At 44.0% G+C, this 23584-nt stretch overlaps 2 long non-coding RNA genes across 2 annotated transcripts; one reads left to right on the forward strand and one right to left on the reverse strand.

Moving 5' to 3' along the window:
- Window positions 1-2756: 2756 nt before the first annotated feature.
- LOC104680222 lies at window positions 2757-18794 on the reverse strand. The gene is made up of 3 exons (XR_750421.2): window positions 18667-18794; window positions 5188-5249; window positions 2757-2867 (listed from the first exon to the last, which is right to left on the reverse strand). It is a non-coding gene; the product is annotated as an uncharacterized LOC104680222 (long non-coding RNA).
- LOC115893192 lies at window positions 4301-13005 on the forward strand. The gene is made up of 3 exons (XR_004053140.1): window positions 4301-5066; window positions 9764-10142; window positions 11338-13005. It is a non-coding gene; the product is annotated as an uncharacterized LOC115893192 (long non-coding RNA).
- Window positions 18795-23584: the final 4790 nt, after the last annotated feature.

Below are 23584 nucleotides of genomic sequence, written 5' to 3' on the forward strand. Positions count from 1 at the left end.
TAAAACTTAAAGAACTTAGGCTTAAACTGTGAACATGTGGATAAGAAAATTACTTCTGTTTTCAAAGCTCCTAAGCAAAGGCCCCACCTCCCAATGCCACACACTGTTCTATTTTCTGAGGCTGTGATCAAAAGCACGTACCAGACCTAAGTACCTGAGATGAAAGTGGGAAAAAAGACAGTAAATTCAAAATCAAAATCAAATGGAGTCATTTACAATGGGACCACCCAAACTTCACATTGGAAAGGAAATAGAAGAATTTTTTTAAAGCAGAAACATCTTCTAGAATGATTTCTCTAACCCACTTACTTTACAGATAGAAAGACTAAGGTTAAAAGTAGTTACGTGATGAGACCATATCTTAGTCAGCTTGGTCTGCTAGAACAAATTACTCTAGACTGGGTGGATTACCCAACGTTTATTTCTCGCGATTCTGCAGGTTGGGAGGTTCAAGAGCAAGGATTCACTGGCAGATAAGAAGTGCAGTGAGGACCCTCTTTCTGGTTTGCAGACAGCTGTCTTCTCTCTGTATCCTCACAAAGTAGAGAACAGAAAAAGGAAAAAGCAAGTTCTCTCCTGATCATTCATATGAGGCCACTAATCCCATTCATGAGGCCTCAACCTTGTGACCTAGTGACTTCCCAAAGGCTCCACCTCCCAATGCCATCACATTGGGGGTTAGGATTTCAACATATCAATTTTGCCGGGAGCACAACACGAAGTCCATAACAGACCAACTTTGTGTGCTAATTATTACTTCAGGACTTGAGGATGTTAAGTCTTGTCATAGTTTCCATTGTGAACTTCATCTCCAATTGGCCAAATAGTTTCATCTCATTCCTGAGATTATTTGTGTCTCGGCTTGTCCCCATTTGAAAACCCTCTTTAAACTCCTAAAACTGGATATTCAATTTGACAAATATGTATTAAGCACCTCATGTATATCCAACTCTATTCTAGGTGCTAGACTTCCAGTGGAGAGGGGTCTGTGGAGAATAAGATGAGCCAGGAGATTATGCTCTGAAGGGAAGATGTTTAGAAGCATTAGTTGGCTAAGAAATCAAATGTATTAACCTCGTTTTGTTGCAGTTAATGTCTTCATGTAACTTAGATCGTCTCATTCCTTTATATGGGTGTTCTTTCATAAAAACAACTTGGACTTTCTCAGAAACTACATCCAAAGATATGACTTGTAATATGTATCAGTACTATTATTATCACAGGATTAAAAATAACAATGCTAAGGCAGGTTGCAGACATTGTTTACATCCACCCCATGTCCTCTAGCATCAGTCTACATAAGAATCCAGCAACATCTGGAATGGATCATGGAGGGGCACTGGAAGAGTATTAGAAGTAGACTGGTAAAAAGGAAAAGAAAAAAAAAAAAAAGAAAGAAGAGAAAGAACGGAGAAAAACAACCAGGAGGGAGATAAAATAACACTAATAAAAAGATGGAGCCAGAGAATGAAACAGAGAGAGGCAGAGAAAGCATACTGGGACCAGGTGGAGGCCAGGGAGGGACAGCCTAGGCACATTATCTAGGGAGGTGCTCATTCTTGAAGGGCCTAGAGGTCTTGCTTTCCCCACCCTTTTCCCAGCCCTGGTACCAAGGGCCCCTCAGTGACCGCATTAGTGCCACTGGTACCCAACACTGGCTGGTAACAACACATGTAATACCATCTAGGTGTAGAGGAAGAAAAACTGCTGGAATAAGTTCTCTCTTTTATGACACTCCTTCCTAAAGCTGCTCTTTCATTCCAGGCCACACCAAGGTCTCTTCCTTTCCATTCAGGCTTGGTGAGCTGTTGAGCATTTAGGGATTGTTGCTTACTGCATGTAACTTTTGTGTCTCCAACTGGTGTGTGAGCAATTTGAAGACAGGCATCATGTCTAATTGTCCAGAAGGCCAAGGAAAGGGACGGGTACACAGTAGCTTCTCATTTAATGACTGAATGAATAATTGATCAATTGGTTAGTTGTGATGACACTGTTCATCTGCAGAGCTGGAAACAGAGATAATGAACTTCAGCTCATTATTTGACCTTGGGTCATCCACTCATGCCTGCATCCCCCGAAATACAAGAGATCCCCTATCCTGTTCCCCTAGGCACCCACATCATCGCACGCAACAGGTATTATAAGAAGAGCTGAGGGTGATACTGCATTTGTATTAGAAGCCCTAGTGAACACCAGCAGAAAAAGCAGAATATAGAGCAATCCTCTCACTAAAAAATATTTAGTTTACTACTATCTTCACTTCAGTAAGAGAATACCCAGATTGCCATACACTTTCATTTTATAGGGGGAAAATAATCTACTGTGTATGCAGCTTGAATTCAAAAGAACCAAATTTCCATAGGCGATTTCCCATTTCCCATCTAGTTAGACTATTGTTAGTTGAGATTTTAATCCCAGCATTACAAAGGAATTAAAGTCTTTGAGTCTTTTTACATTTTGTAAATAATCCTTTAAACACAAGCAGGAGCTTTAACCACTGTATAACACCTGTCTGGGGCATGTAATCTGCCCTGGTCCTTCAAGCCAGCCTGGTCCATCTCCCTGGCAGACACAATCTGGCCTATATAGGCGAGCAGTGAACAACTGCAGGTGGTTAGGACAGCCACCCTCAAACACCATTTACTTGATCTAAACATGCTCGGAATCTGACCTTATCTTGGCACCACGTCTAAACTACTAGATTTGCAACCCTCTTTTGGCCATCTTATTTAGACTCCTGTTTGGGCAAGTCCTACCTGGTGTTGGTCCTCAGTGTGCTCCTTCTCTGGGCTCCCATGGGCACACAGCTCTTGCCCCATGAGACATGCCACGTGGCTGGTATTCTGACTCAGCCAACCCCGGTGGCCCTGTGAACACAGCGACAAACGCTGGGAAGCCATTCAGAAACCAGAATGAAGCATTCGCTAAAGTCTCAGTTGGACTGAAACAAGGTCTGCACATGGCTGGCAGGGGAAGTGAGGCAGAACCCCCATCCCTGCTGTTATTTACTTCAATGTTTGTACCTGGGGTCTGAGGGGCCCTCAAGGAAATACATGATTTCTGTGTACTGATGGGGTTCAAATATGCACACAGACAAGATGCCTCTGACAGACCAGGAAGGAAGGGAGAAGGGGAAGCAACTCAAGGCAGTTTGCAGGGAGGAAAGGTAGGCACCTGAAAAAGACCAGACCATGAGGAAAAGACCCTGAAGTGTGGACCAGGCTCGGTAACAGACCTGGGAAGTCGGGGTTCTGACTCAAGCTGGTGCAAATATTTGAGCACTCCCTACTCAGACGCCTGACATGTGTGCACCAGTGAGAGAAAGGATAGAGCGTGTGAGATGAAAGGGCTGGTCTTATTAAGCCCTACGATACTCTGGGGTCCAAGCAACCCTGCTGTGGGACCCCTGCTAAGTGAACATAATGCCAAGGAAGAACAGCTCTCCTCTTTTTGCCAAAGCCTGCCAAGGTGTCAAGGCTTGAGAAAGAGTGGTGGGTGCTGCGACAGAGATCAGGTTCAGCTATCAAGGCAACAGTGCAGAAGCTCAGTCCAGAAGCCTGGGCTGACATGCAGGCCTATGTTAGATGTCTCTTGGGAACTCTTAGGCATATCTTTTGGTGAAAGGGTGCAGGAGATGGAGGGGAAACTTGGCAAACTTTTACAGAATTGGTGGGGATGTGAGTACCAAATACAATGGGACCTTGCTCACCTGCTGGTGAAGCTTGAGGAGCATTTAGTTACACTGGAGTTCCGAATATTCTAGTCCCTTTTAAAGGGTGTCACGAGATGTCTGATCTACCAGGGCCAGCCCTGCTATTCTGCTCTGTCCTAATAATCAGAGGTCCCTAACCTCTGAACCATCAAGAACCTGAGCTTCCATGATTACAGAGAAGGGCTCTTTCTCCCATGTGGAGAACTGGGAAGCAGTTGGTGACCACTACATCCACATGGGTTCCCTCACCCCATCATCAAGGTCCCCTGTGCTATCCATTGCCTTCTCTCACCCTGGCAAAGGTGATGCAAAGCCTTTACTCTACACACCCATCCGACCTGAGCCTTGTCATCTGACATACACACACGGGGTCTTATTGTACTCTATGCACCCCCAGTTCAATAGGATGACAAGGGAACCTTACTGTAAATATCTTTTCATGTGTCTAATCCTCCCACACATGCCTCCGGTTTCCTCCCTGGCCCTCCAAGCTTACAGGCTGTTTCCTTCTGTGGTGAAGTTGGGCAAGTTCCGATGCTTGGGGTGGAGAGCCATGAATCATGAGTGAGAGGCTCTGAGAACACCAAGCCCATACTACTCTACTTACAAGTCCTAAACTGCCTAGTGGGATCCAATGCTGACCCCAGTGGAGTTCTTTACCCATGACTAGTGTCCTCAGGAATGTGTCTGTGGGAAGAAAAGTCTCAAGTGCTGGGGAATGGAGCCATCGATGATTTCTTTCTTATGTTGGAGTGCAAGAGAGCCCCAAAGGCTGGAGCACTCCCCAAGTAAGCAGGCAGAGACAGAGACCTGAGTCCTACTGCTGAGTCATTTGAATCTGCTTTAGATCCGGTTTTCTCAGGGCACGGAAAGGACAGGACTCCCAGTGGAGGTATCATGTAGCTAGGGCCTAGAAGTATTTTTTCAGTACAAGAAATTTAGAAAGAATTTGAATATTTTATGCTGGGGAGGTAGGTTGTGGAGCGAAATGGTTGGGGAAAGGAAACATTGAGTTCAAGTGATTCTAAAGGACACTTAACTGATCTAAATATTTGTCAGGCTGAATTGCTACATCCACTCTCACCTGCCTGAAATCAATATGCTCAAGTCAAACGCATATGCCTGCATCTGAGTGTGGAGAATGAACTTCTTAAAGCTGAATTGGCAGCTGGAAGGGAAGAGAGAAGAGCTGGACAGCGAGCCAGGACACCCAGAGTTCTTTTCCACTGTGGTGGGACCTGGAAGAAGCTGTTGAATCTCCAGAGGGTTAGCTTTTAAATGCTCTGAGTCTTTGGAAAGCTGTGCGAATAATTGTTAAACACTCAGGACAGCTTACGCATTTTTTTTGAAAAAGGTAAGTACTTATCTGTTGGAACAAAAGCTCCTCTTTTTGTTTTATCCTTGAATTCTCAGGCAGTGAATGCACTACTGTGCACAGAAGGCAAGGACATGGCTGAGCATGTTGTTTTCTTCACTTTATAAGGAGTTTCCTTAACAGGTCTGTGCCAAGGTCTTTTCATTCTGAGTCACTTGAGTTCTACTCAAAGATGAGACAGATAAAAAATTAACTGGGTGTAGTGGTGCACACCTGTAGTCCCAGCTACTCAGGAGGCTGAGGTGGAAGGATCACTTGAGCCTGGGGGAGATTGAGGTTGCAGTGAGCTGTGGTAGTGCCACTGCATTCCAGCCTGGGCAATAGAGTGAGACCCCAATTCTAAGAGTGAGAGACAGAGAGGTTGGCAGGAGGGAGAGAGGAAGGGAGAGAACTTTGGACCTTTGATTTATCCTTGTTTTCTACCAGATACTTGCAAAATGGGAGCCATCTGGTGCTAAAAGAAGGCCTGGTGTTTGCTTCCTTCTCTGGGGGGGTGTTCAATAAGTGGAGTCTATTTCCCCATCCCTTACATCTAAGCCTGCCTTGGAACTCACTTTGACCAACAGAATATGGTATAAGCAATGATGTGCCAGTTCCAAGCCTCAGCCTCAACAGGTTTTGGGCAGTTCTGCCCTCTCTCTCTCAGACCCCATGATTACCCTGCAAACAAGCTCACACTACTGGATGACAGAGACATATGGCCCAGTCATCCTGTCACCATCACTATTTGTCAAACTGCCTGACCTATGAGTTAAGTCTTCCTAGACCAAGCAGCCCTCAGCCATCCTGCCTGCTGACCACAGATGCAGGAACAAGCCAAGCCAAAATCAGCCAAACCTGGCCCAAGTCAGTAGAACTGACCCATAGGCTGGTGAGCAATAATAAATGCCTGTTGTTTTCAGTTACTGAGTTTTGGAGTGACTTGCTACACAGCAATGTCTGACTGATACACTTACTCATGACAGGTTGGTGTAATACTAGCCTTTGGGCATTCAGATACTTTATTTCACAGATTGACTGGACTCCTGCCATATATATAACCGGGATTGTTCCAGGCTCTGTGAATACAATATCTCTGCTCTCCTAGAGTTTACATTCTAAAGGATGAAGACAAACCACAAATAAATAAATATGTAAATAATAACAATATCAACATTAGTAAGCAACATACAGACCATTTAAAAGATTATATGATAAGGAATAACCATGCATTACTGGTCTGGGGGCCAGGGAAGCCACACTGAAGGAACATTTAGACAGATCTGAATGTCAGTGTAGAGTGGGCCATGTAAAAATTGGAGAAGAACACTCCAAGCAGAGGGAATTGCAAATGCCAAGGCCTCAAGATTGGACTATGGTGTCTGAAAAAACAGAAAGAAGACTGTGCCTAAAGCACAGTGAGAAAGGGGATGTGGGGAGGGAATGGAGAGAACAGGTAGGGCGTTTAAGCCAACATAAAGAATTTGGACTTTAAGCTAAATGCACTGAGCAAGCCATTATCACTTTTACAATAGGAGAGTAACATATCTGATTAATGTTTAAATGGATCCCTCTGGCTGATGGGCAGAGAGTGGTTATTAAGGGGAAGACATGGAGGAGCTGAATCAGTTAGGAAGCTCCTATGATAATGCAGACTGAGCCAGGTATATAGCAATGGAGATTAAGAGGTCAAATAAGTTTTGGAGGAAGAAGTGACAGGACTTAGGATGAGTTGGATGTGGGAGTCAAAGGAGAGAGAGGAATCAGGATAACCCCTAGATCTTGGTCCAGTAACTGAATAAACTGAAATACAAGAAACTCAGAGAGGAGCAGGTTTAGGGGCTGGACATTCAAGTCTGTGGTGCCTGTTAAGACAAGGGGAAGGCCTGGTGTTTTGGGAAGGGGTCAGCACTGGAGGAACAGGTTGGATGTCACTGGCATAAACCTTAGACTGGATGAGGCCACTGGAGGACAGCAATTAGGAGTGACAAGAGCCCAGGACAAAGACCTGGACATTCCAACATTTATGGGTTGGGCAGTTGAGAAGGAGCCAACAAAGGAGATGAAGAAGAAACTGCCAGTAAAGTGAGAGACAGATGTGGAGGTGTCTCCAAGATTAAGACAGAAGAATGGGCAAGAAGGAGGCCGTGGTCCATTGTGCTAAATGCTCCTGGCAGATATGGGGGACAAGGACTTTCCTGTAATCATTGAATCCGGCAAACATTCAAACGCATTTTGCCTTCCTTAGGGCAATACCGAATCACAGAACCTAAAATGGATTGTAAAGTTATTTTCTGGACTCTGTCCTACAGGCCTCTACTCTAGATAGCTGGGATTAGTTAATACCAACCCCTGCCCCTACTTAATCCTTGTTCCCATTGGTTCAGTTATTCCCCAAACTCCATGACTCTCTCTGCAGGCCCAGAAATATAATGACCCATCAGGTTCATCAATATCTAAATTCTCTGGAAGCTGTAAGCTCCCTGAGGGCAAAGATGGTGTCTGTCTTGTTTGTGCTGTATCCCATCACCTAGGATATTACCTAGCCACAAATACATTTTTAACAAACATTGGGTACATGGAGCAATGTTGAATCCCATTTGCCTCCCTCCCATCAGTGCTGCCCACCGTCTCCAGGCTGCCACTACCTTATTCCCTGTGGACAGATGTGAGGCATTTTTTTTCAACATTCCCCAAACTCCAGTTTCTCTGGGTTGGGGTGCTATCTTGCTCTTCAGGGTCTTTACAGGGCAGTATGCTATGTCTAGGGCCAGGTCCCTGGACTGCAGCTGACTTCTTAGATGTAGACATCTCACCTGTGGGCTGGCGAGCTGCTCCTTGGTACCTGTGCCATCCCTACAGTTGGGACAAGCTTACCCTTCACTACACCCAATGGTCTCATCTCCCCCGATCTCACCTTTAAGATTTTTGTAAGCGTTTATTGTTGTGGAATCTTCTAGCTGCTTTGTATTCAATTCACACATCTGCAGGGTCTGTATAGCTGGGTGACAGGAGGGGTTTGTGTCAACTTGACCCGAAATATCGTCTCTGTAGAAGTCAAGTTTATAATACCTGGCAGTGGCATCAGGGAAGGTGCATGTGACTTTTTGACCCCTAAAAAGGCATTTCAGTTAGTCTGCAATGCTCACCAGGGTGTTTGTGTGTCAATCAGTATCAAAAGTTTCACTTTCAGGATTTCCTTTGAACCCTCTCTCAAAAGAGGGCATCTGGTAACCATTCCACAGGAATCTAAAACTACTCACTTGCTCATCTGAGTACAATTTTGTTTTCTGGGACATGGTCAGGTGTTATAAGGCAGAGCCCAGAAAATTTAACCTCATTGAACCTGAGCAAATATCATCCTTTAATCATAAGAATGTTTTTTTTTTTCAATTAAAGGCTTTGGTAATTATACTGAGCTTAACTTGGTAACAATTCTGCTACCACCTTCTACTGTAAGGATCTCATATTTGCTTGGCCTGTGAAAGAAAATTATCACAGAAACAAAATCAGATTTTGGTTGAAGACACATATTAAATCTGATGCTTCACAGCTGAACACAAGCCCCTCCACCTCCAATGGTCTCCTCCTGACTGTGTGCGGACAGACACTTAATAAACGCTTTTGATGAAGGTCTCTCTGTCTTAAAAGGAAATTAGATTGTTCTGACAACATCTCCTCATCACTAAACGGCTGGTTGTTATCCAGCAGCCTGTGATCCTCTAGGTGTTTGCAAATTGACTGCTTAATGTTTTGCATTTCTCTGTGTCCACCTTTTTGAGGGTGAGCAGCCACCTGTATAATTTCTGATATAGGTGATGTGTTTGTCTTTTGATGGTGGTCTTGGGCATTTCATTGACACACACGCACACACATTTTTGTTTCAGAACAGTTTCCCAAGCTCCTCATTCATTCACTTTGTACGTATTGATGCCAAACCTATGGAAGGACGTTAGGCTAATCCCTGGGGACACACTGATTAGACAGCAGATTCCTGTTCTTTTGGGGCTTAAAATCTAGTGATTGTAATTTCAGATAGTAGTTAGGACTATGGATAGAATAAATCGGCACTACAATGGAGACTAGATGGGGAAACCTCTGCGAATAGAAACATTTTAAGCTGTGACCTGAAGAATAAAAGAGGGAGAAGTAGAGGTGGAAGGAAGTGACAAAAACAAAGGCCCTGGGGTGAGAAAGAGCTTAATTTGTTCCAGAATCTAATGGAAGGCAAAGAGGAGTGGACATTGGGAAGAGGCTGAAACATGGGTGAAAGGCGGCCATATTATCAGATACCTTGTAGGTAGGGTGAACATACATCCCAATTTGCCAAGAATAGTTCTGGTTTAGATCTTTGTCCTTGTACAACTAGGGATAGGGCCTCCTTTCGCTCTCAAAAGTGTCCTGGTTTGCACGATAAGTTATCTGGTCACCCTGCTTTTACAAGCATGTCAAAGAGCTGGGTTTTTAATCCCATGTGAGATGGGAACTCATTGAAGGGTATGAGGCAGGGGTATGGCAGGACTAGATTTATGTTTTCAGACTGTTTTACCGTCACTCTGAAGGGAGCCAGGTGTGGAAGTGGAAAGAGCTACAGGAAGGCTATTGTAGTGGCTAAGGGAAGAGCTGAAGGTCAACTCAGCATCACATTTGAAAATAGATTACGTTAAGCAACATTCTACCATCTTCTTTCCTTTCAGCCTCCTGGTACTGGTTCCAGCAGAACAGACAGAGATGCATGGCCTAACTCCCACCCCGTCTTCAGGACTGAGCCACGCAGCCCCCACATCTGCCAGAAGTGTTAGCTGTTGATGGCTCACAGCTGAGTCCCTCCCCAGGCATTGCTGAAAAGAACCGCCGTGCACTAGGATGTGCCCCTACCCTGGGGGCAACTCACATTCCAAGTGGCTAATCCATAGCATGGTACAAAGGTTGTACCCATCTTGCCTGAATTCAGGATCTCTTGGAAAAGCCACCCCCAGCTCTGCAGCTCCTGGTGGGGTGCTGAGGCCTCTACTGCAGCTGCATCACAGTTTAATTTCCCCTTTGCCAAGTCCTGCTGCCTTCACTCCCTAACAGGTATTGTTCCCCAGAGAACTCCCTGCCCCCAGTCATCTGTAACCTAATCTCCACTTCAGTCTGTGGCCTGGGGAACCTGCTCTACAATCCCAAAGTGAAACAGCTTCCCATTGAAATGTGTCTTTGGGTGTTAATCTGTCCTGCCATCTTTACATCTAATCAAGAGGTAGAGCTTCCCCTGGTGTTTCTGCCGGGTACATAAAGGATCTTTTCCATTGTCTTTTATGTCCTTTGTAAATTGAATCACCTTGTTTTTTTTGAACTAGATAATTTTCTCCGTAAATGTTTGCGTTGGTTCATGACACTGGGTCTCTGTAAGCAGGCACCCTTACCACTTTTTATTGCATCCCAAGTAGTGATTTCAGATCTTGTAAAACAACAGCTCTCCTTTAAACACCTTGATTTTCTATTACCTAAATTTAGTTGCTTCTTTTGGTACTTGAATTATTTCCTTAGGGAATGTAAAGATCCCATAAATTCCTTTTTTATTTCTTTTATTCATGAGATTATTCCTAGTACTTCTAGATAGTAATTTGAAATTTATTGAAATAAATTACAACAGGACCCCATTCTTTATAGTTCATTATCACCAAGAATGCAATATATCATGGATTAAATCATGCTGTCCCCAAATGTAACTACAACCAACAAAAGACTGATGCAGGGCCATTAGAGGATAATAGGAAAGAGTCGGCAATTTTTTCAAAGTAACGTGTTGAGTCTTCGCTCCTTCACAGGCATAAGGGGAATGAATGTTCATGTAGTTGAGCGAGTAAGAACTACGAAAGGGGTTGGGGTGTGCGTTTCCACATACTTTAAGCACTGGGACTTGCCCAAGCATCTGGTGGGAAGTCTTTTGTCTGGTTTCCAGCCATCTAGCCACATGAAGTTGCCAGTCCCCACCTCTGCTAATAGTAAAGATGACATGGGAAGAGAGAAGGGGTGTCTACATAGACTTAAGTATAATTCTCTCCATTCACTCATTCAACAAATATTTTTGAGTTCCTCCATAGTACTGTGCCCAGGTGGCACCATGAGAGATACAGAGCATCTCGGAAAATCATTCACACACTCTGACTCCTGACTTGAAATGTGCCTCTTGGTGCTGAATCCCATAACAGTGTAATAAAAATATTTCAATTTTTTTCGTTTTGATAACTTTTTTCATTAAAATTCAAATTTTCTTCTATTTCAGATCACCTGCTCCAAGCATGCCGTCTACTGTGGAAATCTTCAATCTTTAATTAATCTTTCCTGTTATAGGAAGATCAAGTCTAAAAGAGTATCTTCCCTAGTTGATCCAGAACTAAATAACATTGTTCTCAGTACTTCCAGTAACTTGCTTACACTCTTATTTCTAAAGCATTGAATGTATTATCTTATGGGCTTGTCACCCCCAGCTTGTGTCACAGGAGAAAGTATACGGATACCAGGTACAACTTCAGTTCAACAACTTATGATCTATTGGATCAGTCTCTTTATTAATCTCTCATAGCCTCAAGTTCCTTGTTTAAAATGGGGATAATACCTAACTTAATTAATTTCTTGAGGATCAAAAGAAACCCTGGTAACAAAGCCTTGAACCATGTCTGACTTATAGTATACATTCTAACTGCAAGTTCTTTTCATGTTTTGCCCAGGAATTCTTCATTCATTGATTCATTCATTCATTCATTCATCCAATAACCAAGAATTCTTTGATGCTTCAATTGTGTAAGACACTGTTTTAGGCCTTGAGGATACAAACTGCACAAGCAGGACAATGTACCCAGTGTTATGCAGTCTGGTCTAGTGGGAGGAGAAGACAGTGACCGTGGCATGTGATGAGTGACAGAATGAAAAGTAATCAGGAAGATATGATAGGAAATACAGGGAGAACAGGAGAGTCTGCTTTATGTTGCACAATCAGAGGGCAGCTCTGGGCAAACGAAATTTGAGCTGAGACCTAAATGACAAGAAGGAGTGAAGCCAATGGAACATCTGAAAAAATAGTTTTCTAGAAAGAGAGCCCAGCTAGTGTGAGCCCTAAAGTAGGTAGAAAACGGCCTTGGAGGTTTTTACATGAGGCGTAGAGGGACGTAGGCAGAGGCCTGGTCACTGCAGGTCATGTTGGCTTGAGTAAAGAGCTTTGATTCTCGGGGTAATGAAGAGCCTTTGGAGAATTTAAAGCAAAGTGGGGAGGGGGAACAAGAGATGATTACATTATTCTGAACAGTACCAGGAGGGATAGTACTGCATAATAAGAGTGGTAAAAGGAGACCATTTAGGAGGTTATAGCAGCTGTCCAAGGTGGCCTGGCCTGCCATGGCAGCCACAGAGATGGTGAGAGGTGAGGAGGTGCCAGGTACAGTCATGGGAGACATAATGCCATTCGATCAATGCTGAATTACATATATTATGGTGGTACCATGAGATTATAATGGAGCTGAAAAATTCCCATCACCTAGTGACCTCAGAGCTGCTGGAACATTGCAGGGCAATGCATACACACATGTATGTGGTGATACTGGTGTACACAAACCTACTATGCTGCCAGTCCTATAAAAGTATAGCACATAGGATTATGTACAGTACATAACACTTGATAATGATAACAAACGACTATGTTACTGGTTTATGCATTTACCACACTATACTTTTATCATTATTTTAGAGTACTGCCTCTACTTATTTAATAAATATAGTTAACTGTAACACAGCCTCAGTCAGGTCATTCAGGAGGTATTCTAAAGAAGGCATTGCTGTCACGAGAGATGACAACTCCATGCGTGTTATTGCCCCTGAAGACCTTTCAGTGGGATACGGTGTGGAGGTGGAAGATAGTGATACTGATGATCCTGACCCTGTGTAGGCCTATGCTAATGTGTGCTTGTGTCTTAGTTTTTCACAAAAAAAAGTTTAAAAATAAAAATACAAAATAGTAAAAAAGGTTATAGAATAAGGATATAAAGAAAGAAAATACTTTTGTACAGCTGTGTAAGTGTGTGTGTTTTAAATTAAGTGTTATTACAAAGGAGCAATAGAGTTTTTACAGATTAAAAAGTTAATAAATGTTAAAAGTCACTGTAAGCAAGCTAAGGTTAATTTATTTTTGAAGAAAGAAATTTTAAAAATAAATTCAGTATAGCCTAAGGGTACAGTATTTCTAAGGTCTACAGTAACCTACAGTAATGTTCTAGGCCCTCACCTTCACTCACCACTCACTTACTGACTCACCCAGAGCAACTTCCAGTCCTGCAAGCTTCATTCATGGTAAGTGTCCTATAAAGGTATACCATTTTTTATCTTTTATACCATATTTTTACTATACCTTTTCTGTGTTTAGATACTCAAATACTTACCATTGTGTTACACTTGCCTACACCATTCATTCAGTACAGTGACATGCCATGCAGGTTGTAGCTGTAAACCGTATAGTCTAGGTGTGTAGTAGGCTGCACCAATAGGTTTGTGTTAGTACACTCTATGATGTACGCACAACTAAATTGCCTAACAATGCATTTCTCAGAACATATCTCCAGCATTAAGCAATGCATGACTGTATATATCTATCTTAGAGTAAGAGCCAGCAGGATTTAAAGCTGGATTGAACATAGGAGGGAGCTGAGGAAAGCAAGGGATCAAGAAGGATTTGTAGGATTTGACTTGAGCCATGGAATGATGGAGGTGCCATTATACACTGAGATAGAGAACGTTGGGGAAGACGCACATTAGAGGTCCAGCAGAGAATTCTAACAGAGACCAGTACAGAATAAAAACCAAGAAAGTGTGAAAATACAAAAGCCAAGAGAATGGTAAGCAATGAGGGTATGATTCACAATTTTTATAGCCACTGGACTTACTTCGCAAATATTCCATTATCAGCAAACAGCTTTAAGCCCCGTCACCAAACTGGCAACCCCAAAAGTCATTTTGGTACTCACTTCTCAAATATGTCAGTGTTATTAGATTAAACTGCATCTTCCTCTCCCCTCAGATAAGATGTGTTCTAACTCCCAATACCTTAGAATGCACCCTTTTGGGAGATAGAGTCATTACAGAGTTGATCAAATGAAGATGAGGCTAGCACGGTGTGTCCTAATTTCCTAAGACCGATGTCCTTAAGGAAAGAGGAAATTTGGACAGAGATACCTACACAGGGAGAATATGGTGTGAAAATGAAGGCAGAGATCAGAGTGATGGAGCAGTAGCTAACAAAGTCAAAGATTGCCTGCAAACTACTAGAAGCCAAGAGAGAAGCACAGAACTGTCTCATCTTCACAGCCCTCAGAAGGAACCAATCCTGCTGACATCTTGATCTCAAACTTCTAGCCTCCAGAACTGTGAGATGATACATTCCTGTTGTTTAAGCTGCCCAGTCTGTGGAACTTTTGCTAGACAGTCCTGGCCAACTCCTACAGTCAGTGTGTCAGGAGGGCAACCACAGGTCTTCCAAAAGACAAAATTGCTTTCTGGGACAATGTTAGCCACTGTGCGCCATCTCCATGGGCTTTGTTCTTGGTAATTCAACATGGAACTTTGTTGCCAATGCTTGTAAACATGTGCAACAAAATTACATGGGGTGAATACTGTTGGGGAGTGGTGGATGATGCAGAAATCCCACATTTGCCAAGAAATGGAGAGAAGACCTCAAGCCTCAGGGAATAAATGAAACAGAACACATCTGAGGAAAGCAAAACCTGAGTATACACGTTCAATACAGAAGCAGTGAGAAGAACCTTCCATAAAGGAAAACATTGCCTAGGCAGCATTCAGCCCCAGGAAGTAGCCGTGGGGAAAGGCAAGGTGAAGCCGCCCCACCCTGTTTACCCAAGTTAGTGATAACTTGTTTTGACAGTGTACACAGTTGGAATGTCTCTTCTTTTACTCTACTCATTTCTGTTCCCACAAGGCATGCACTTAGTTTCTCTTTTTATCCTAAATTTATAAAATTCAAAAGAATGACTTTTTTGTTTTTTACTTTCAAAAATGTGGGAAGTATTCTTGAAGTATTCTAGTTACGCTGGTTTTGATCATAAGAAATAGATACCCACAAATGTACTCAGTTTAAACTGGGGTTGGGGGTGGGGGCTATTATTAGGATTTATATGAGGTAGTAACAGAGAGATTCTATTGAAACCAAGAACTTCAGTAGTAAAAATAGACCACGCATACATAGTGTGCCAGGTGTTTGTTTGGGGTGTGTGTGTGCGTGTGTTTGAGACAGGGTTTCCTCTACTGCCCAGGCTAGAGTGCAATGATATGATCATGACTCACTGCAGCCTCTACCTCCTGGGCTTGAGCAATCCTCCTGACTCAGCTTCCTCAGTAGCTAGGACCACAGGTGCATACTACTATGCTCAGCTCATTTTTAAAAAATTTTGTAGAGATGGAGTCTCACCATGTTGCCCAGGCTGGTCTTGAACTCCTGGGCTCAAGTGACCCGCCCCGGCCTCCCAAACTGCTGGGATCATAGGTGTGAGCCTTGGCGCACCCAGCTGAGCCAGATGTTTTCGTAAGGGCTTCATGTGTGTTAACTTGTTTGTTCCTCACCATATTCGTAAGAGGCAGATACTGTACTGATCCCTATTTTACAGATGAGGAAACTGAGGTACACAGGGGTTAAGTGCCCTGCCCAAGGTTACACAGCTAGTAAGTGATGAGCCGGGATTTGGATCAATGGCTGGTGTCAAGGAACATTCCTTAAAGTACGAGTCAGGTACTCCAGGGGAACCTCAATGGAACTGAAGTAGATTAGGGATTCTCCCTGTTACCCTCCATCTTCCCACCCTTCTTCCTCTTCCTCTCTCCCTGCTTCCACATTTCTACCTTTCCTCTACCTCCCTCTGTCCCTCTCAGCATTTCCATTTCCCCTTTTGTGTGTGTTGGCTCTGTTCTGTTTTGGCCACTGACTTACTTTTTCTCTCTTTACGCTCTTTGTAGCTTCTACTTACTCCTAGCTTCTCAGCCTGGATATGGCCCATTGTGACTGTTCCAACCTCCTATTGCTCATTAGGTCACTGAGATTTCTTAGTACAAAATCCCAATGGACAAAATCCTACTGGATCAGCCCATAAGGTGCCCCCCACTCCAGTCCAATTGGGTACGGCTACATGTTGAGTCACAGGAACTAAAAATGAACAGCAGCCTACCATGTAGGGCCAGGCCCAGGACAGCTGCTGCGAGTGATGTCTGGTAGGCATAGGATCATCTTTGTTTTTGTCAGAAAAACTATCTACTGATTAATTCTGTCACATGTAAGCCTGCTGATCAAATCCCCACCCCTCTGCGGCCTGTGCCCCCCCACATGACGTCCCTGGTGTAACGATACTCACACATGCTGTGTGCTTCTGTGAGATGGTGATAGCGGATAGTGAGTGAATAAATGAGAATCTTGTCTGGCTCCTCCAAGAGAAGACAAATGGGCCTGTGTTGCAAGGTATATCTGATCAAAGGGAAACCCAGGCATCAGGAGGAGGCTAGGGACAGAGGACCACGCCATTGCATGGTGACACTCAGCAGACATCTGCCTCTCAAATAAACCAGAGTCCTCAATCTGTGTTGCGGGTAAAAGCTGGAAACTAGGAGAGAGAAGCTGCCTGGGTAAAGAGACAGAAGGAACTCAGCCTAGGTCCAAGGGGGAGCTCATTCCAACTAGAAAGAGAATCCTGATCTCTCTGGAAAAGACAGAGAGATGTTGAGCTACAGGGAGGCGAGGCTTACAGAGCCAGATGAAAACATCCTGCTTAGAGCACGTGGAATGTCTCTGTCAGACTTCTGCAGGTACCGAACAATAAACTAGGCTCCTGCAATATATATCTGCACTTGGTCATTTGAATGTATAAAGGTGTTTAAAAAGCAAGTCTGCAAGCCATTTCTCTCTCTCTTTTTTAAAACGGACTCTCTTCCAAAAAAGTAACTAAATGACACATTACTAAGTTTTCACATAATCTCTTAACAGATTTGAGCAGATTTGTCATAGTCCTAGACAGGTGTTAGTATCTTTGTTTATCCCAGCCTTCCACACCTTGCAAGATCATTCAGCTTTCCTTCTAGAAATTTTATTCCCTTCTTTGATACACTGGATTGACTCAAAACAGGTTTTGCATATACTTCAAGAGAATAAAAATATTTTTTGCACTAAAAATAGAATCACCACAGGCACAGAGAGAGTTAGACATTTAAACAAAGGGTATATCAAATCTTCTATTCTTCTAGCTAATCTATTTTCAGTACCGCCAGAAACACCTAACAAACTATAGTCTCACAAAATCAGAATCTGTGGTACTAGTATCATGTGGCGATGATTAACCTTGTCAACTTATTTTTTAAATAATCCTCATCATTTATGCCATTGTAGTAAAGAGTTCCCCTCTCCCATGCAGCAAGTCCAGAATGAAAGTGGGTTGTTGCCATGGCAACATAATACAAGGCAGAGAACTCCAGAGAAGGCGGGCGGGTGCATCTCTACACTCAAGGCCATAGCCACAAGAAAGCCCCAGGCTCCAGGATGGTGGCAGCAAAGAGAAGCAACCTGCCATGACATCACACTGCCAGATGGCCTGCTGTTGACATAGGGTTCCCCCCAACTAATTATTTGCATAAATCTGGATCACTCGTTCAAAGAAAAATAAAGAATTCATTCAAGTATACATTGACATACTTATTAGACAGTTTTTCTCTTTGAACAACTTAGTATTAGAGACATTCCCCAACCACCAAGCACATAGTTGCCTTATACATGGAAGCTGTTTAAGAAGCATGTATTTCACGATATATATATATATATATATATATATATATATATATATATATATTCCTGAGCCAGTTATTGTTCAAGATCCAGAGAAGAGAGCTGTCTCTCCAGAGAGTTCACTATTTAGTGAGTGGACAAGAATGTATAAAGATCCATAGAACCTTACATATCAGCTTAATGATAGACTTGCCCAGGGTATCACAGGGGTGAGAATTCAGGAGAGGAGCACACCACCCTGGAGAAATACACAGGAGGGAAGAAAGGAGACAACGTATGTGTCACATGACCCTGAGGATGAATGAGGAGCTATTGGTGCTCCATTGTTTGCTTTGTCTGCTTGCTTTGAGATTGTTGGTGGAGGAAACAGCACCAGCAAACACCCAAAGGCAAAAGGTAGCCCAGTCTATGAAGGGGAAGCATATACAGTCTGCTGGTGTTGAATACAAATCTGTAAGGCAGGGACCGGAGGGAGCTGAAGCTAGAGACACAGGGAGCTAAGATGTTAACAGGACATGTAAGTCCCTCCATCTGGAGAGCTTGGACTATATTTTCTGGGCAATGGTGGCACCAGTGTGACAAAGCCTGCTTTCTGGATAGACTCAGCAGCAGTGGGGAAAGTTGCTTAACAGATAAGATTGGAGTCAAGAGGACCAGTCCCAAGACTGCTTCAAACATCCAGCAAGAGACAATAAGAGCCTGATTTAGATGGAGGATTAGGGATGGCAGGGTTAGGAGACATTCTGGAAATATTTAGTGAGTCAAGTCACATAGCTCCTCGGCATGACTCACCTTCCCAAATTCCTAAGACTCAAATCTCCATCCACGTCTCCATACCAATTTCAACACTAAAGAAAACCTGGAAGGAGGAAGGATAAGAACTGCAGCAGCTAAAGCTCCTTCAATAGTACATAGCTTATACGGTACATTCACTGAGCCACTTAAAATGATCAGAGTCACTTTAAACCCTATTAGCTGAGTTGATGAACAGGCAAAATATTTCTTTCTTGAATGTAGTCCAGTACATTGTTTTCCATAATTAGTGGTCATTGGGGTCAGAAAAAGAATGGAGATTTTTAGAGGGATTCTGAACAATATATCAGTGCCAACTGAGAGTGGCAGGCACAACAAAACTGATAATGCTTCATGTTGAGATAGGATCATTCCTCTGTGGCTTTCCTAGTTTCACAGTGAATATTAATTTTTAGAGCATTCCCATGAAGTAGAAAAGTGGCAAAGCGAGTTGGCTCCATTTCAGTGTGGGGGGGCGGGTGGTAAGATACTAGTGCAGAGAGATGAACTGACTCGTCAGAGGCAATGCTAGTTGGAGGAAAGCCAGAGGGCAGTTTGGGCTTCTTGGTTTCTTCTCCTGGTTGTATCATCTAAACTCATCCTAATGAGGTTACTGTCTTTAACTCAGCCTGTCCAGATCTCATCTAAAAAGAGGAAGCAAAGACCTGGGTAATTTTCCAGATAATTTCTTTAAAAGAAAAAAAAGCAACCTCTCTTTCCTCCAAATTGTTTATAATTGATGCAATACAGGAAGTCTCACTGCTTGTTAATGAGTTCCCAAACTCAAATTTTGCTATTTAATTTTTTTCTGAAATCTGCGTTTGCCTGAAATATCTCAGTAATTCAAGTGGAAAGGGAAGTTTTGCCTAAATTATGAAAATGACCTCAATTTCCTACTTTGCGTAGCTAAGGGAGAAGTGGGCACAGCATGGTATCTGAGCTGTAGCAACCAAACCCTTCCCCATGGCCTGGGGTACATGGATCCCCTCTTGGTGTTGGGGAAACCCCACACTCGAGTTCAACGTTGTGATCCTGTTTTCCATGGTAAATCTCTGAGTCTTCATCCTTTACTCATTTGTATCTCCCAGGACTGCAACAGATACCACCTGCTTTGTTTCATTTATGCATTAGTAAAAACGTAGGACTTATACTAATGATTGGAAGAAATGACTCATTTCAAGTTCTTGCTACAGGGTCAGTCTTGGACACAGTTTATTTTATATGTATATAAAATGGGTAAATTGAGCTAGCAGTGATGAAGCAAGGAAATGACTGCGCTGCCTGCTTTTTTGCCAAAGCACACGTCCCAGTTCTTTGTCTGACTCTAGTCCCTGTCATCTGCCAGGCTGCTTTTGTCTTTCCCTCATTCGGCCACTCTTCCCTTACTCCTTTCTTCTTGTATCTCTCGGGATAGATTCACATGCCTCTGGACGGCTTCCATTCAGTGAGAACCTTGGATAACAAGGTGGTCCACAGGCAGCAGTTCAGCTGAAAAGCAGCAGCCCTATCCTGAAGCTATTTTGGAGGCAGACTATGAGTCGATAGCAGGACACCAACAGTTTGCCTCTTCACTGGGGCTCACAGACAAAAGCCTCAGATCTTGATGATGAACAGCGGCAGCTCCTTTGGGCGGGCATGTGGGCTGTCCTGCTGCTCCCGGCAGTCAGAAGAGCCAAGAACAAAAGATGTCCGCCAGGCCGCCCTGGTACCCAGCCGGAGCACACTGGGTGTCTTGCACACTCACATCCACACACTGCCCGACTCCCTGTGGCAGACACCCCAGCATGGAGATTGATTGCTCTCTTCTGGATTCACACATCTCCCAAAAGGAAGGGCCCTTTTCTGAGATAAAATCATTGTATTTTTACACCCTAAAGAATTAGACAAGATTTCCCAAAATGTAAGAGCAGTTAGTAGACTCCATCCAAGGCGGTGAAGGCAGGAGGAGAGAAAAGGAGGGAGGAGGGAGAGGGTGGGGGAAGGACAGCAGCGGCTTTGGAGTCTTTGTTTCTCTCCCATCTGGCTTAAAGCCAGAGGCGAAGATCGAAGAGACCTATCCTTTGTCCACTGATCTGACAGTCATCCCATGTTACCACTCGGCAAAATCAAAGTGAAATGCATTCACACATTCATGTCCATCGCTCAAAAGGTTGCTAAGAAATCTAAGTCTTCCTGTACCTAATGGCAGCAGGATTTCTATGCAACAGTCCTGTTTTCAAGGTCACAATAAAATGAAGAGAGCTCCACTTTTTCCACTATAGTCCATCATTCTTGGCATGCTCCTGTCCTCCCAGGGACCCAAGCAAGTGCTCTGTGACTTTAAGGGAGGAGTGAGTTCTTCCCAGCCTCTCTCTATTGAGTCCAGTTAGACTGTAGCATGTAAAGTTCCAGGCCATAAATAATTCAAAAGGCACGAAGAAGATTTTCTTCATTCTCCATCTATCCCTGCACACAACATCCCCCCCTCCCTTTCTGGCTTATAACAAATGCTAATTTAATCAACTGGCAGTAGATTGTACTGGTTGCTGACTCATGCCAGACACAGCCCCCATGGACTAACAGAGCTATGCCATCTCATTTGGAAATGAACAATAAAGAAGTGTGGTCCCAAGCTGACCACCTTCCTGCATTTGTCCTTTGTTTCCTCCTTTTTCTGCCCTCCTCCCGTAAAAAAAAAGGTTATTTACAAATGTATCCCCTGACATACACGCAAGTAATTTACATGGCAGCCACATTGCCTGCAAAGGGCTGAGCTACAGCCAAGTTATGTGGCCTCTACGGACACATGGGACTTCCCTAGTGGTCCTGAAAGCTGTTCTCTAGAAAGACCCTGTGCATGTGGCAGGGGGAAGGGGAGAGCAGGCAGTGCGGAGGGTGGGAAGGCAGAGCCTTGTTATCCAAGCTGTGAAAGTGCGTGTGTCAGTGAGAAAGCATGTGTGTTCTGAAAACGACAGCTCCGGATGGAAGCTGATTAAATAGTGTAGGGGAGCAGCTCCCCCAGGAGAAGTCGTTTTCACCTTACCAAGCTGGGTGGGAGTGGGGACTCTCAGACTCCTGGGGACAGCTGTGAAAGGACAGTGGGAGAAAGAACTTTCCCAAAGACAAGGCAGTGGGTGCAGCAGGTAGAAGGACAGTGGGTGGAGAGGATAGAACACAAAGCAACGCCTCCAAAAAGAGAGGACCAAGAGACACGGAGATATTTCTGGGAAGCCTAGGGAGCCCCATGGCCTATTTCCTTTTCCTTCTGCTCTTTCACTGTAGCTATAAATATTTATCTTATGAAGAAGCATCCTCCCTCCCCACCCCAGAGGGATTTATTTAAAGCCCACACCATCACGATCATGCAAATATTTGCTGCTACTGTATAGGGTCCTCTGTGAGGACTTAGAAGATCGTTTACCTTCTCACCTTCCAATGCCTTGTAAAACACTTACAGTGTGCCAAGCACCATGCTACCCCTTATTTTGTTAGCTTTCTCCTTTTAGCCACCCCCTCAGGTACACAGAGCTGGTAGCATGAGGCCCATTCTACAGAGAGCTGGAGCTCCAGGAAGGGGCTAGTGGATGGCATAGTCATGGCTGATGCTATTTCCACCAGACACCCTGCTCCCTGGGGGTTTGCATACAGGAAGTCTAGCGGCTTAGACATTAGGTTATCACTTATTAAACAAATAGAGCAGCAAAAACATCAGAATTTCTGGAAGGGTCTGACCCGTCAGGTCACCAGACCCTGCCTACAGTGCTGACTATCCCTGCAATTCTGGTCTTGAAGTGTCAATGAACACTTTTCTGTGTAATTGTACACCTCCCCAGCCCACCACCACCGCATTAGATTGCAACTCCTCCTGGCCAGGAGCTGAGTCTGGGGAGCTTTTGTGTTCCCTGACAAGGCTAAGAGGGAAGGCTCGCAGAGAACAAATTCAAATTTTCTGGTTGATTGCAAGCATACTTTTCAGTCTCTTAAAATAAGAAACCCTACCCCAGCCACCTTTATTTCCAAATCCTCACATTGAGGCTGGTTTCTGCCATGGTCATTCTCCCAGGATGGTAGCTGTGTCTGCATTCCTTTGGGTTGTGTTTTGGGCGTGTGTGCATATGTGTGCGCACACATGTGTGTGTCTCAGACTGCATTGTTGCGTGCCCCTCTTCGAGGGTTTTTCTCTACGAGGCTCCCTGCTGACAAACAGGACATGCACAATGGCAAAAGTGCTTTTTCTCTTAGACCAATGAGAATTCATAATCCATTTCCTACGGAAGCCCAGAAAGGGAAACAAACAAGCAGCCCTCTTCTCCCCCAGCATCCTGAGTCATGGCACAAATATTCTACACTCTTTTCTTCTAATTTATGGTCCTATAACTTCAAGGTCATTGGGAAGCTAGGAAAGAATTGTCCCTGCCTGGGGGAGGCTTTTGCACCCAGCTCACAGCATTCTAACTGCCCCTGCTTCACTGCCAAGAAGGGAAGGCGTGGTTCACTTTGTCCTTATTTGACCAGAGGCTAGGCATGGAATGCTGCCTCAGTGCCTGGGCTGTAAACTCCTGAGGCGGTCGTAAATAGGCACTCGGCCTGGTATGGCTTCTTGGCTAAACATTTGCACAGTAACTCAAATGAGGCAGCAGACATGAGTCAGGAGGGAGAAATCAGCTCAAGAAGGGGGTGGGGGCTGGAGCTTAGGCTTCTCAAGCCTTTGAGATGATGCTTTAGCCAGAGATACTCAGCTGAGCCTCCAGGGACAGACCGCGGGCCCTCCCCCATACACTGCACCACCTGTCAGAGACATTTGCAAAGCAGCTTGTAAGACCAGCTACGTAAAGAGCTACTTGTCCATACTCCATGCATGAGGCCAACAAGGACCTTGTGTGTTTCTGAAAGGGGTAATAAAAGACATTAATTATTGTATCCAGATTGAACATTCACT

Source organism: Rhinopithecus roxellana, chromosome 14, assembly GCF_007565055.1.
Source record: "Rhinopithecus roxellana isolate Shanxi Qingling chromosome 14, ASM756505v1, whole genome shotgun sequence".
In the NCBI taxonomy this organism is placed as follows: domain Eukaryota; kingdom Metazoa; phylum Chordata; class Mammalia; order Primates; family Cercopithecidae; genus Rhinopithecus; species Rhinopithecus roxellana.